The sequence below is a fragment of the Oxyura jamaicensis genome, chromosome 6, assembly GCF_011077185.1.
Source record: "Oxyura jamaicensis isolate SHBP4307 breed ruddy duck chromosome 6, BPBGC_Ojam_1.0, whole genome shotgun sequence".
NCBI lineage: Eukaryota > Metazoa > Chordata > Aves > Anseriformes > Anatidae > Oxyura > Oxyura jamaicensis.
The window spans coordinates 2,304,947-2,317,603 of NC_048898.1; positions in this window are offsets into that span (position 1 = coordinate 2,304,947).

Consider the following 12,657-nt stretch of genomic DNA (forward strand, 5'->3'; position numbering starts at 1 on the left):
ATTGCAAGCTAACCCTTGCCGTATTTATTTAAAAGGGATCCTTGTCTCTTTGTAACTATCTTTCTCCTTTGTAGAGCATGGAAACAGACAAGCCTGGTAAGCTACCTGTATGAATTTTAATTAAGACTTGGACCTGCATAGGGTGGAAAGAAAGAAAGCAAATTCAAAGACATTGATGAGTAACACCCAAAAATCCAAATCAAGTTTGAGACAGGAGGTTTTACCGTAACTGAGGTTGAACGAACATTTCCTCACCAAGAAATTACAACCAACAGGCCACTTTGCTTACATATCTTTACTAAAGAACAAAAAAAATAAAGCCAGTGAAGAAAGCTGCTAAGGTGAGCCAGCAGGGAGCCCCTTACAGCAGCTCTGCTTATCCAGAGCACGGTGAGAGGATTTCGGTTGTGCTTGGAAAGGGTTCAAGGTTTTTGATTTTTGACATCTAACTTGAGACCCAGAATTAAGAGCATAGCCTGTCAACATAACTCAGAGTGGCTCCAGACAAGGCTACAGGCTAATTAGTCAATTCCGTTTTTCAGCCTACTGAGGTTACTGCAAGTGCATCTTAGGGCCACCACCAGGAGCAAGCCACTCCTTTCAGAAGTCCCCCCACTCCCTTTCATTTTCTTTTCTGACTTTCTGCAGCGAATTTGGGAAAGCATTGTCCGGGATTTCAAGTCCACAGCTCACTTTGGTTTCACATGCACAACGGCTCTGAAGATACTTGATTTTTGCTACAGCTTTATCCATACTGGCATTTCTATGCTTACAGCGCATAGGGAAATAATCTCCAAGGATGAGAACGTGTTCCTGCCTGGATCCCAGCAGATCTGAGCTATGGCAGGATGTTGGTTCCCTCTCCCTGGACAATGTCCAAGAGGAAGAATAAAGTGAGGAGCAAGCCCCCCGCCCCACACCACAGGGATTTCACAGCAATGCCCTCCCTGCAGAACAGCCTTCACAGGCCAATGCCTGCCTTTCTACCTCACCTTTGGCCTTGGGGTCTACGAGGATCGAGCTGCATTTAGAAATGCAGGACCTTCTCACGTCTGTCCCACTCCCGCAGCACCTCTCTTCATCTGGAGGTGGCAAACAGGGCCGCTAACGCAGGACAAGGCCTGTCCTCCTGTGATCCCCGAGGCTCCACCAGCCAGCTGCCCGCCCACCAGCAGACGTGCTGGTCTGTGAGGTAAACCTCACCCTGGCTTAGAGCCAAGCATCTTCTTGATCTTCATCAAGATCTTCCCCTCCCCAAGGCTTGCTGCTCACGGTTTGCTTTCTAAAGGCCTCTCCATGCCTCAGCACTGAGTGAACTTCAGAAACTAATCAGAAGAACGTTGAGATCTCTCAATCCTTCCACAAGCGGGTTTCAGTTATCCTGTGTCTGCTCTTTTTTGTTGTTTCTAGATTAACAGATTGTCTGTTCGAGTTCTGATCCATTACTTGGAAAATTAAGCAATTAAAACAGACAACATCTGTGAACAATGGTTTATCAAACAGTTTCAGGAACCAAAGTGTAAACTGAAGCCAACTTCCAGAGCTGGAGGCCTAATACATCGGAAGGGAATAAGAGAGGGGAGAAAAAAAGTCTTCACAGAACCCAAACCTCCCAGCAATTAGAAATGAGAGGATATTTATAGTTGATGAAGAACAAAGAAGAAACCATTACAGCAGCCTAGAAAAGGGATCATTTCAGAAGACTGATTTTATTTTATTCTCTGCAGAACAATGCAATGTGCTCAGTTAAGAAGCACACCGTTACAGCGACAGACTGCTGATTTGACTTTGGCGTGTCACTGAAGTTAAGCTATGTGATACAAATCCTGTAGTATTTGACATTTAAAAATGTTTTTGAGAAGCAAATACAACATTACTGGTGAACAATGATACCTCTTGCAACCAAACGTAAATGTGAAGGTGATTTTGCATCATCTTGATTAAGCAACTAGTTCACAGGCTTGACAAGTTTAATTAAGAGCAAGTTTTATTTTCTCTCTGCAAAGTTGAGAGAGCCTTAGAGGGAATTATCACTTCTCACTGACCTTAACAAAGATTGTATCAATATTTGATTATTTTTTTTTAATATCAGTAAACCTCTCATCCAAAATAAATCTTGTACCCTGAGCTGCTTTTAACAAACAATGAAGCGGTTAAAATACCAGAAGTACATACACGTGGTAATAAATAATTTGTTTCTGATGGTAAATATGAAAAGGCTTATCAGGTGGCAGATGACAGATAATTACAATAATGCTTTATCAGATACATTTTTCTAAGCACTTCCCCTCCTGACAGAATATGCGTAGGCTCATGGAAGGCATCTGAGAAGGATTTTCTTACTACACAGCTGAGCCATAAACAAGACATACCCTGAACATATTGCATGTCCTGCAAAGCAGCTGCCTTCAGATGGGATTACATGGTGCAACAACTGCTTTAGGTGCATTCGTGTCACCTGCCACACTTTTCAGCCTTGGTGATTGCCCACTGTTAACAGCCAAAGCACTGCTGACAAAAAACAACACTTCTCAACATAGCCCGATTTGGGTATATTCTACTGTAATGTGGGTCAACGCAGCATGGCTGGCAGGTTAGCCCTGGTCGAAGTCAGCTGGCAAGAGAATTAGGACACAAAGCCTCGATGCCTTCTCTGGGGGGAGCTGAATCACTTCTCAGCCGGGCGCACACAGAAGCAGTGCACTGGGCTGCACTATTACAGACCCGTTCTGTTCATCATAGCGGGTGCCAGCTGCTGTGCCAAGAGGCATCCACAAGGAAGAGACGGCAAACATTGTGGCAGAGGGAGAACGAGTGCAACTTCCCACACTAACCTGCGCAGCAGCATTTCAATGCTCCTGTAGCATTCCCCTTACCATAGAGGGCAGGGAGCTTAGGCATGGAGTCACTGCACGGACACAAGGCACAGGAGAGCATCAAGTGGCTTGCAGCTTTGTCTTTATTAAAAGTGGGGGGGGGGGGGGGGGGGGGGGTGGGAGGTATGGAATGGTTTGGATGTTTAACTCAATCCACACAACCACAAAACAATCACAAGATGAATCTTTCCTGGCTTTTGGAGGAGTTTAAAACAGAAATAATAACCAAAATCTTAAAGTGCTCTGTATGCAGACATACTATTTACATTACTTTGGTAAAATTACTCCTGAGTCTGAGAGCCTCACAACAATCTGATTTGGACAGTGATTTTACCCATTCTTATCTTACCAGAAGTCTTTTTTTTTTTTTTCCCCATGCCAAACAAGTACTTGATTCAAATTAAACTTTGTAATGCCCTACTTGGGATTCTGAGAGTAACCAGAGGTCTTCACTCCGCGTGCATCTACGGACTCGCTAAGATATCGTGACTGAGCCCAAGGAAAATCAAGTATGTGTGGTCAGGACAAGTGCAGAACTCCTGCAGATAAACCAATCTCCTTCACACAATATTTCACATTTACTTTCTTATCTTGCTCACTCAATGCACAGAACTTAAAAAGAACATACTGGTAGCATCATTCACTGCATCCCTTCTTAACACTGCCGCCGGTTCTTTCTTAGTACATTGCCAACACAGCAACTTGCATACATCTCCTCACTCCCAGCACTGCTGTGTGCAGATCACAGAATTGTCACAAAAATATTGTTATGAACAATGGATGATAACACATTTATGAATTCACCTCAAGAAGCAGCAGAATAATTTATATGGATAATGAAGCAGTACAGCTGAGGAACGTGTCTCTGTACAACGTCTCCTCTCGACTCAGAGCGCAGCACAACAGACATTTCCAAAAAAACTAGAAAACCTAGAAAAAGTAGAAAGTAAGTAGCAACCTAAGATGTACAGAGACTGAAGAATGCAGAATCCTAAAGCAAAGCCCCATCCTTTAACAGCTGTTGGCTCACAAGGAATATTAGAGGCCACTGCTGCTCCACAAGGACCCCAGAGGTGCTGCCAGGTCTGGACCTCCAGCATCCCTTCTCCTCTCTGGGTCACACACAGCCTGTCCCAGGCAGAGCACCTGTGTCCAACTGCTCATCAGCATTAGTAAATGATATTGATGAGAGAATGAATGAGAATAGGGAAAACTTTTTTTTTTTTTTTAGAAATTCTGTATAATAAAATCACTTTCCCTTTCCTTAAGTGCTCACATTTGGCTTTGTCATGATAACTTTAAAAGAACCATTATATTCTCTTTTATATGCTAAGTGGCAAGCAAGTACAATTTCCTCACTACCTCTGAGACTTGCAAGAAACTGATAAACATTTACTTTTACAGTAAAAAATTAAGCTTTCCAAGCCTATTATGTATTATATATTTGCTTTAATTGGGCTGATTTTAGCCTCCTTAAATTTTGTCTAATTTTTGTAACTTGGACTTTTATTTGTTGCAGAGTTTCTCATAAAAATCTGCAAACGAATTACAAACTGTGGTTAATGAGCTATGCATAAACCTTCTTTTTTCCTTTATCATTCTTACCATCTGCTTCAGCTGTTTTATTATCAGCCTGTAAGCTAATAATCTATCTACTTTATTTCCCCTCTCACTTTGAAAAAAAAATTATGCAGAAATCCAGAAGAGTTTTTAAACTGTTTTCTCTGACTTTTTCCTAAGTGGTGCCTTATGGTCCAATCTGTGCTGTGCTCCCACTTTCTCCATTACAGAACACTAACTCCCAACTCAAAATCAATAAAGAAATAAAAAGTAAAAAAGGGGAAAAAAGCCTGATTTAAAACCAACAACAAAACCCACCACCAGGAAAGTGGCTGTACAGCAACTGTCAGATTCAAATCAACCTATTTCATCCTAGTTCCCTGTTCTTATTAACCAAGAATACTACTTCTTCCCCCACTATTCCTCACACATTCTTTGTTTGACTACAGTTTTGATGCTGAAATCTGACTACAGACTTCCAGATAAAAATCCGCACAGTGAAAGCATGCCCCCCTGGTGGATAGCAGCAGATACAGTGATAAATTTAGCCTCCTCAAGATAGAACAGAAAATCTACCTCATTAGAATAAATAATCAAGGTCTTTAGAGTTAAGCCTAGCTTGGAAAAATAAATATGTTTAAACTTAAAACAGAAAAAAATGATATGAGACCCCAGAGATCTTAAATTCAGACAAGAATTTTGCTCTATGAAGAACCCAGAGCAATACGTGAGGATTCCTGAAGTACAACATCAGGAATGGGGCTGTGAGGAATTGAGTATGAACATGCCAACTGAGGGGAACAGCCCCTGAAAAAAAAAACAAATCATATTCAGAGTGAGTCTGACATTTTTTCCATGCATGCCAAAGAGAAACCGAGTATTTCATTCCTTCATTCCAAATTAGAAACCTGAAGAATATAAGTGGATTCTAAATAAAGAGATAGGAAGGACAAGTAAAGTTACTGTATATTGTTACGGCAGACAACAGCCAAAAAGACAAAAGCAACTTCCCAACCTCTGTGGAAGATCCCACCTGTATCTGAAATTGCTCTGGTATCTTGGAACAAATCCATGTTCAGATTCTTTTTTCCTTCTGAGAGCCAAAGCCTGACCTCTGTAATATAGAAGAGCTGCTCTAACCCCCCCGGGGAGGAAATATTTCTGCACTCAGTTCTAGGCAGCTGCAGAACAAACGAACCAACTGTAAACCAACAGGTAAATTACCTCTACAAACAGGAACTGTAAAAGCCTAAAAAATCTTGTCCTTGTTTTCAAACTTGTATGTAAAAAAAAAAAATTCTACATTTAAAATATGCTCATTTGCTTTTATTCTCTATTTAAATGCTGTATTGATTCTCATCCTTAGCTAAACATCCATGAATGATATCCATGCAAGATTTTCATCTTCTTGTCAGCTATAAGGAAAACCAATCATATTCCTCGTTATTTTTATGTCCCTATTATTATTTTAACAAATTGTAATCCAGGAAATGGTGAATCCTAACTCGTTGTAGCCCTGTCTGCTCCGTTTCCCTCCACTGCACTGGAGGAATGGGGCAGGGGGGAGGAAAAGGATGTACATGCTCTACCTAATTATAAGTTTTACAGAAAGCTACAAGCTTTTCTTGCCAGAGAAATCATCGGAGACTTCCTGTAACTTGATAGAAGTTTGTTGTTTTATGCCTTTTTTTTTTCCTTTTTTCCCCCCAAGGTGACAATATCTAGGTCTCTCTACGTGGCCTAATCAATAGAATTTCCCCATATGCATTGTTGTGGGGCAGCTAACACCCTGAAAAATAAACAGCATACCAAACATTGCGTGGCTGTACTCTTATACGTACATAAACACCGTACTACTCCCCCTGCGTGACGTAGGTAAGGGAAGCTGCTGCTGCTTCACCTCCTCCTTCCTGGGCTGACCACGTGCCACGCAAAAAACCCAGCTGCCAGGAGAAGAGGTGAGGATGAGCAGGGAGCAGAGAATGCCCTGCCACAACGTCCTGGGGGATGACTGCGTTAGTGCTCCACGTGCCCCTGGGGCTCTCTCAAAGCTTTGAGGCTTTTCTTCAGGGTGGATGCTGACACGTTGCTCGTTCCCCTCACAGTCATTTGTCTTAATAGTGAACACGTGGCTCACTGAAAGAAAACATCTCTTTAACAAATGTGATTTTACTGTTTTTTCCTTTCACCGGCTCTAGTCAACCAAAATACAAAATTTACTCATGACAGAATTCTGGAAAAGCACAAGCTGCCTATTTCTCAACTGCACCGAAGAAATGCTTTCACGCAGATGGAAAAGAAAGGATTACTGCCACCAGTATGACCGTAGCAGAGGTAACACGATTACTTCAAACTGTAATGACAGCACTGGAAGTCTGCTAAAACCTGGAAAATGTTTCTTTTTAAGAAGAAGCGAATGAAGTATTTCTTTGGCACAGGGGAATTCTATTCGGTTAAAAGACACTAATTATCTGTATTTCAGTATTCACCTAGGATAACGTTAATCTCTCAGAAAACAAGGTGAGAACAGTGTATTGTAGAAGCAGAACCCACGCCCTAAAATCAACCAACAGCAAAGTATTTGTCTTACCTACCTTTGTACAAGAGAAGGATTTAGCCACAGCATTCTTCTGTTCACATCGAGACTAACGTTTGCTTTGAGAGAGTTGCTCCTTCTCTTACAGGACCGAGTTAAACAGTATTTGTTGGTCTTTATGATGGGATAACTGATGTGAGCACAAGTAGGAAAAGCCACCACTAAGAATTGGGCTTTACTGAAGTTTCTCGCTATACAAAGTGAGAAACAGACAGTTAAATGCTAACCTGAAGAAATTCTTGATCGCATGCCTACCTCCTAGCATATCTGTTACTCCAGTGCATAAACTCTGGAGGGTTTAAACCTTTGTGAACCTGAGAAGAGAAATGATTCAGCTTGCAAGTGCAAACTCATGGGAACATGGGCTGGTGCTGAAAACTGATACTGAGCTAAGGAAAAAAGGAAAACCAAAGCTTGGGTAGACATTTTGAGGTTCTCATGTCTGCCTAAGGCATGCTACACTTGAAAGGTGCCTGGTAGACTCCTTGGTATGAGCCTATGCATTTATAAGCCTTAACCTGCTTTGGTTCCCGGCTTTTTTGCACTCTGCCATACCTTAGAGTACTCCAACAAGTATGGGAACAAGGCTGGCCATTTCCCATGTTTTCTGATTTACTCCTTGTTTCATAAGCCAAAAAAGCAAGCCTATTGAACAATAGGTATGTATTTCTTTAATTTGCTCTCAGAAGTTTCCTGTCTCAAAGACAGGTTTATCATCCTGGGTATACAAACAAGATACAGGTTTATCATCCTGGGTATATCATCAGAGTGCACGCACCTGATTCCAGCCACTTGGAAGCTCACAGAAAGACCCTGGGCAACTTCCATCTCTCCTAACCACAGTGATTTAAAGGTCATCTGGCCTAAGGAGCTTGCAGCACCTCCACAATCAAAACCAATTCTGTCTTAGAGCATGATTCATTTCCCTCTGCATGCACCAATCTCTCTCCCTGTTGATTATAAAGAGGACCCAGATGAGTACTTTAGGTCAGGTAAATGACTTTTAAAACTGCTGCAGTTAAGTGAGATCCACTGCTATTGACTAAAATGGGGTGGGGTTCAGGCAGAAAGTGAAGCTGTACAGAAGTCCGTGGCAAAGAAGGGCCTTGATTTCTGAATCTCCACCTTAACCAGTAAAGGCCACAGGTGAGCTTTCACTTTTGTCCTCAAACAGCATCCCAGTCAAGGGAAGAACAAATCCAATACATGGGGATTACTTTAAAATCAACACCTAATACACAGATAATCTGTATTTTTTCTTTTAAAGTCATTAACAGCTGTTATTTTTTCTTCTTAATTAACCTAGACTTACAGCACATCAAGCGAAGGGGGCACAGTTCTTAAGAAGAAAGTTTTGTTTTTAAGAAATAACAAAGCACAAACACAAACATTAAAAAAACTCATTATGTTCCCACACAATCACACCAAATACTTTTTTTTTTTTGGCGAGGTTCAGCTCAACAGGGGACTTCAGTGTCTGGGTAAGTACACAGCACACCCTCATACCTACTGGCTGTCACGGAACATATAAAATTGATATATTTGCCTGCCATTCTCTCTTTTGTCCAGTTTGTAAGGTCTGCTGTATGCTAAGATGTCTCAGGAATAGAGCTGTCACTTGTGTGATCTTGTTCGACACACATTTTTCCTTGTTCTTCGCTGCAGTTCTGTGCTGCTTCTCCCACCAGGCCATTTAACTTGCTTCCACCCAGCTCAACTTAAAGCACAGCTGCTGAAATGCAGAAAACTTTAAAGGAAACCTTGGAAGCAGTTCAGAAGCAATCTTCCTGCCATAATGTTTTTGCTAGTCATTGACAGTTTCAAAACTTCTCCCATATACATAAATATATAATATATATATATATATATGTATATGATATAACCCTTGTCTGGATATAAACATATATATATAAATATACATGCACTTACACCAGACCAAGTGAGAGGTTTTGCTCTATCTGTGGCTGCCAGCACATATCTGCTACCCAGACTGGCTAGCACTTCTTACCTCTTCTGCTAGACCCCAGCCAGTGAAGTGGCGCAAACCGAGAAAGGCCTTGGCAAGTTGTGGAACTCAGAAGATACATCATTTTAAAGTACATTACTTTTCATATTTCCCCCATTAAAATAAATAAATAAAAATCCTCACAGCCAACAGAAATTTTAAATGGAATAGAAGCCATAGCAACCATGTGAAGCTAATCTTTAACCTCTCTGGTCTTGATTCACATAATTATAATTGTGTTAAATGCAATGCCCTTTGATTCAAAAATATCACCATTACTGTAACGGAAAAAGTAATTAGTTTTTTTAATTAATGAGAGATTTCAAAATGCACGGAGGGAAGCATTAACTTCTGTTTTTCTTGAGCTATTAAAGTAACGGTACAAAAATATCACATAAAGAGGCCACATCACAGATCTAGTCCTTATGGCTCTGCTACGAACTGTGCTTTAAGGTACCAAACATAGCTATGTTTGAGTATCAAGAGAGATTTAATCACCCAGTTGGACAAAGTAAATGCTTCTTTCTTATCCGCTAAGGATAAATAAATAAATAAAACCTGTGCTAGGGGGGAAAAAAAAAAAAAAAAAAAAAAAAAAAACACCCCAATGGCTCAGTTAAGCTAACCAGAGGAACAGTATTTTGTTCTGCCACTACTGCACGTGCCCCACTGCACCTGTGACGCTGGTTCCATCAACGTAAGCCTCAACGCGATCCTGAAGGGTGAAGTAGTACACAACAGGCTCTGCTCAGGCCCAGGGATTAATCCCACCTGGTTTAAGAAGCCTACAGTGTAGACATTTACATCTTAATTAGTCATCTATAAATAACGACACTTCCGAAGTCTAACCTATGTAGACAGAGCACAGTATCATACGTGAGGCCCCAGAAGCCTATTTCTGTCCCTTAACTATAAAGGAGCCACAGATTACCAATTTATCCAAAAACATGTAGACACCAGTAAGAAGAACTAATAAAACAGTGATTCAATTTCAATTTTTTTGCTAAATTGTTAACCATTTCCCCACACCACAGACACTCTGTGTTTCAGTCTGACACCACTGTAAGTCTCTCTAATGAAGGAATTAAATATTCGGCACCTTTAAGGTAATGTTTTTGCAAGGAGACAAGTAGCACGATCAGGTGGAGTAACACAGCACTTCACTGTACCTTCTGCTTCTCCACAACCCAGACTTGGATTGCTTCTCAAGCAAGTTACCTTTGTGCTAAAACACTGCTTCTGAGTGGGCGCTTTTCTATAGATTGCATCAATACAATCTAAACAATCTTGAAAATCACCTCTCCTAAATACAGGACCTGAAAGTACTCTGGGTGATTACAAAGATAAAGTAGCTTTAAAATCTTCTGGAAGGCTTTACAGCATCTTCTGGAAGGGTTTCTGGTTAAGAGAGATTAAAAAATGATATGGTCTACTTGCAGAAAATAATTCTGTAGAGTAAGCAAGGTTGAAAATAAATTACTTGAAAGTATGGCTGCTTATCTGTGCAGAACCTCCTGTGTGAGACAAAGGGCTCCTTGGTGTAACGCCACTAAATTGTGTCATCATCTTACTATAAAAGATGCGTTTTTGTTTAAAATTGAGATGAGCAATTAAACTGGAGGATATACTGGTAGTAAATACAGCACAGACTTACTCCATGATCCCGTCTATATGCAGACATTTGTGCCGTCACAAAGCGATCTGCCCCTCTACAAGAGCTGTCGGTGTTTTGACCATTTTAAGAGATGAACAAATAACGTGTAAAGGATAATCTAGTTATGCACCATCCGACCTGCAAATTCAAGATGATACTGGGAAGGCTCCAAAAATCAGAAAGCAGAAATGCAATAAAAATACCATAGCTGCAATTGTTCACTACTGAAGGTTTCTATACTGCTCTGTTCGTAACTGCAACGAAATCAGAAGCTAGACATTTAGCACCAATAAAATACTTGTAGATGCTCTCCAACCAAATTAATTTGCCTGGAGAAGTGGAAGGGGAAAAAAAAAGTCAGCAACAACAACAAAAAAACACCCCAAAAATGAAAATCCAGATCAGAGGACTACAGGTTAATGAGGTATTTAAAATGAGAAAATAGGAATTCACGCTTCTACTTGCATTCTCCAAATTATTTTATGTATTACAATACTTTGTGTATCACAGCTGTAGATTTCCAACTCTGAAATTACCCCTACAACTGAACATTTTGAAATTGATCTTGGCAAGACTGTCAGCAAGAGAGAAAAAAAGCAACAAATTGAATGTCATTGATTAAACCTGAAAGCAAGAGGTTTCATGTTCCTTCAACACACAAAACACGCAAATGGAGCTCAGCTGCCACAGCTAAAAGAAATAAGACTTGAAAATAAGGCCCTGCTTCGCTAGGTGTGTAAATCTGGCATATTAAGCAGATACACTCTGACACAGACCTTAGACTAAATGCGTTCACGTATGCATCAATGACAGCAATATTGTATACTCTTTTGTTTCAAACAAAGCCAGCTTCACTGTCCTTAATCTCCAATTATACTGCTGTCCTCTACCTCATCCTGTAAAAGAAAAAAAAAAAAAAAAAGAAAAAGGAAAAAATAGACTGGATAATTAGAGTTCAGAAACTTCTTCCATGAATCTTCAGGTTATAACTTTGAAAACAGGATTCCTTACGCTTGCAGTACTCCAGAGCATACCAACAGCTTTCCCATACTCAACATCAGCAAAAGAGGGAATAGTAACAAAATCTGCAGAAACAGCATTCAAACGTCCAAAGATCACAAAGAGACCCGCACTCCAGGAAATGCCCCCTATATAACTATGTATCCTAACTATACTATATATGCTAACTATAGATAAAGCAGTGGTCTAGTTGCAAAAGACGACAAATCAAAAAAAAAATGACAAAAACAATGAATCAAGGAGTAAGAATGTTTGCATTTATGCTCCAGGAGGGGCAGAGGAAGAGGCTGCCAGCAAAAGAGCTTGCTTAAAGCCTGCAATGACTGCAATTCATCTGTTGTCTGTAGTGAATGCTCCGTGTTTGCCCATGGAGGGGCCAAGTTTTCATTCAGCATGGATTTCTTGTTTAATCTTCAGTACTCGGTCTCTAATACACTGGACGAGTCCTTCATATAATGGATGGATCCCTCACGTCAGTGTTCCACACACAGGCCTGCATTGCCCATACGTGCTGCTGAGGTTCCCTAGCTGGAGCTGTATTCTACAGACTGCAGTGCACCTAGTGTCTTAAGACAAAGCGTATGCCATTTTGCAAGCCAGAGACACTGGTGAGCACACAAAAAGAAGCTGTTCTCCCCAGATCCCTGAGGTAATTTACCTTCCCTTCAAATCAACTCGATTCAATCCTGAGTCATGTCTGCTACTAAGGTACGGCAACTGCACGGCATGCTCTGGTTTCTTGGGCAGCAAGAGCTACACCCTGCATCCACACGGTTTTCCTGCTTGCAGGCAGGCAGTCTGGTGCTGCTGAAGCCTTTGACAACCTGACAGAATTGAAGTGAAAGCAGAACGGAGCTCAGACAGGCACAGACAAGGGTCAGGATCCCTGCTACTCCTTGTCCTGACCAGGATCAAACTGAGATCTCCAGTATTTTTTATTACACCA